This window comes from Phalangium opilio, unplaced genomic scaffold (genome assembly GCF_054372755.1).
Source record: "Phalangium opilio isolate 3A_F unplaced genomic scaffold, DU_Popi_V2 ptg000060l_1, whole genome shotgun sequence".
In the NCBI taxonomy this organism is placed as follows: domain Eukaryota; kingdom Metazoa; phylum Arthropoda; class Arachnida; order Opiliones; family Phalangiidae; genus Phalangium; species Phalangium opilio.
In genome coordinates this window covers 5973736-5977419 of record NW_028324177.1, presented here as the reverse complement: position 1 = coordinate 5977419, position 3684 = coordinate 5973736, and the positions used below count along the sequence as shown (strand labels likewise).

The 3684-nt window shown below is 37.0% G+C and overlaps 1 long non-coding RNA gene across 1 annotated transcript; it reads right to left on the bottom strand.

Moving 5' to 3' along the window:
* Positions 1-2836: 2836 nt before the first annotated feature.
* On the bottom strand, positions 2837-3466 carry LOC149666829 (uncharacterized). The gene is made up of 3 exons (XR_016368287.1): positions 3415-3466; positions 3234-3359; positions 2837-3143 (listed from the first exon to the last, which is right to left on the bottom strand). It is a non-coding gene; the product is annotated as an uncharacterized LOC149666829 (long non-coding RNA).
* Between the last annotated feature and the right edge of the window lie 218 nt (positions 3467-3684).

Below are 3684 nucleotides of genomic sequence, written 5' to 3'. Positions count from 1 at the left end.
AAGGTGCCAGCAAAAAGGTACGGGGAAAATACTAGAAAACTCCGGCGAAAGTTCCGCAAATCTAAGATTGATGGAGGGAAGAGAGGCGGTAAACTCTCCGAATGCTCGATTCGGCCGTCTCTTTCGGCCGCCAAATGATTCGGAGAGGTTATCACCATATTATTAGGATAAGGTTCTTACAGAATACGTTTTATTTTCAATCGGAGATATTGACTCCGAATGAAAAGATTCGGATCGAATTTCCTCCAAAAGGACCTGAAAGAATATTGTCCCAGAATCCAGTTGTCTACGGACCAATGAGCGACGATAATCCAAGTGGGCGCGGATGGCTAAGCCTGCAGAATACCGCGGCAGTATTGTAACGCTATTTTGCTACTCTCAGCGAACTACTACGCCTAGCGCTGACATTAGCAACTACAACTACTATTAAATTTATAAATGGATTAAAATAGGTTATAAGAAGGACAGGTTTTTGCCATACCAAGGGTCATGTTTATTATGAAACATAATAATCAAACTACTATTACTACTATGAAGTATTACTTCGACAATACACAAAAATATAGTATCTCTACCAGTACCCCATGGTCTCATATCGAGGCCAAGAGATAATTTTTATCTATTGTTGCTACTCTAGAGTTTCAGTAGGGAATGACTCACAAACGATATGTCCCTAATAAAACCTTGTTGGTCATGTCCTAACTGGTTAATTAGTCCTACCTGGTGCGTTAACATAAAATTAATTAGAAACATATTAAGTTATCAGGGACCGTCCATAAACTACGTCACATTCTTATGGGTGGAGGGGGTTTGTATGTTTGTGACGGTCCGTGACGAGGGGGGAGGGAGGGGCCTTCGATGCGTGACGTCACATTTAAAATTAATTTTATTCCGAAGTCAGTAAGAGGTCGATTGACCATTTTGTTATAGAAGAAGAAACATAACGTTTCGAAGTCCACCGTGAGAACGACCTCTACAATAATTTAACAAAATTTTTATTCCATCATCGCTTAAATACTAGAAACTGTAAGCTATGATCACATACTTACTCTTACGTGTAGCCAATTTAAACAGCGCATTTAAAATAAAGAGACCCGTTCACTTCAGAACTTAATACACGTACGCGTAAGGACTGTTAAATGTAGTGTCAGCTTAAATTCTCAAATGTCACTGTTTCTCCGCCACTAGCATTAGCAAGGATGAATCGGATCCTCCATCCGATTTAAATGGTTTCGTTTCTGTCGAACATTTTTAAAACCTGAATCCCAAGCTCGATTAGCCTAAGGTTTTCAAGTAACAATGTCGAAAACCATTAAGTGTGCTCCTTTAACTAAGCTTTATGGAAATATTTTGGAAGGTTATAAAAAAGCACATCCAGACAATAAAGTTCTAAAGCTCATTCAGAGGCAAACGATATTTGTAAAAGCTTTAAACGGAAATGAACTTTGACACTCAAGTCGAGCAAAATATTTCTGAGTGGAAAAGAAGAATCTCTTTTTAATCAAATTAAATTGGTAAATTAAGACAAATCAATTGGAATCTTAGTCCGTTGGGGGGGTTAAAGAAATGTGACGTGGTTTTCAGGGGAGGGGTCTTAGAAAACGTGACAAAGCGTTATCTGGGGGGGACGGGGGGTCAGAAAATGCCATTTTTTGCGTGACGTAGTTTATGGACGGTCCCTCATTGAAAGGCGCACTACGGAGACTCGTTTTAAAACAATGTACACCAAGGTTAACGGTAATAGTTAGTATAGGGCGCTGTCGGTTAGCTGTGGCATAGGGGCTACTCACCACCCCTCTATGCATTGGAAAGGCGTTAAATAAGTGGCAATAAGTCGCAAGATGACTGGGTCCAATTAGCTTGCTGAACTAGAACTCTGAAAACTCCGCCTCATACACTATGTTATCGTCTTTATAAACAGTTTAATCCTTGTTTATCTAGTTTTTTATACTTATTAGTTTTTTAATTCATAGTCGTCAAGTTAAATTCTAATTCGAGTCAATTTAGTTCATTCTTTATCTTGGTGACTGTTTTGAAGTTTCAACATCGATACAATTACCCCATGGTTTCATATCGAGGAAAAGATAGTTAATTTTAATATCCAATTAACCCATGGTCTCATTTCGAGGCCAAGATAGTTAATTTTAATATCCAATTAACCCATGTTCTCATATCGAGGCCAAGATAGTTAATTTAATCTATACCATTACCCCATGGTCTCCGAGGGGGAAACCACTTTGTGTATTAGGTGTAAGCTTTAGATTGTAGTACAAAATAATATTTGTAATATTTAAGTAATACGAAGTAGTATAATGTATTCCCTGTCATATTATGTATTACTAGGTAATATCCTGGGATTCGTGTAATACAAGGAAATATTTTGTAATACGAAGTAATTTTTGAAAAGATTCATGTATTACGGTGCATTTTTTTTGTATTACGGTGTATTATTTTGTAATACTATGTATTTTCTGTAATACGGTGTTGTTTTTTTATAATACAATGTAGTATCGGAAATTTCTCAAGTCTCACGTATTATGGTATATTATTACAAAAAACGGGTGTAATAGGGCAATATTCCAAAATTTTCTTGTATTAGTAAAAAAGATAGACCTTAAATGAAAAAAAATTCTCTTTCGCACTGGTTTTCGCGGTATTTTCGGTTGCGCCGCCAGCATGATTGAGTGGGCTAAAGCGCCGCGTAATAGAGTACGCTTTTCGCGCAGTATGCTATTTTTTGGAGAGATGTTCTAGTTATAGAAAGCTTACAGGTCAGTTTCTCTTAAAGGGATAGGATCAACGTTTTCCGACTAGTACAAGATGAGGGCAGTTTTAGGTAAAAAAATGTGCCTAAAATTATGTGCACCAAAAAAAAATCGAATTAAAACGTTTAAAATTAAGAAAAGTACGTTAGATATTTTGAAATTCAAACTAGCCGCGAAATACTGTCCAACTTGTTTTTCACACTATGACGTTGTAAATGTCTCTTGATTCATTGGTTGTTTGGAAATAGGAGAATGTAGGGGAACTCAAGTTGAGGATAGTAGGTTTTTTTCCGTCGTCTGCTACAGGAGCCAAATAGAAAATGTCATCGTCGACGTCGAGTCGTAGCTCGGAATCCGAAATATCAGACGGGCCTGACTCTGTAGTAGAATCCGATAGTTTAGACTCGGTTGAATCTTTCGAAATTCGTGAGTCAAGTGAGGAAAGTTCAAATTCGGATAATTCGTTACTTGGTAGACTATGAAATGACAGAGATTTGTCCGAGTCTGTATTGGTACAGTCAAAAACAACGCACTTTCTACGACATTTTGGCAAAGGCTTAGTTTCCATGATCGATTTTTTTATTCTAAGTGGCCCTAAATTCAAGCTTTTAAGATTTATTTTTCAAATTAAATGTGCTAAACCTCTTACTTAAACGATTTAATTGCTATGAAACTATTTAGCTTCTTTCACGCCTCTCAAAACAAGTAAATCGAAATAAAAGTTAAGGCCAAGTTTATTTGTGATCCACAAGTGAAATAGTATGAAAACTACTGTTAGTCGTAAAGCTACCATATCTTCAAATAAAAGGAGCGTATGGAGGGGTGGGTAGATGTTTCAACCGTGTTTTTGCCAAACGACGCAGAAGGGGTAGTGATCGGAGCAGTCCCAAAAAACAATACTTTTAAAAATTAATTAAAA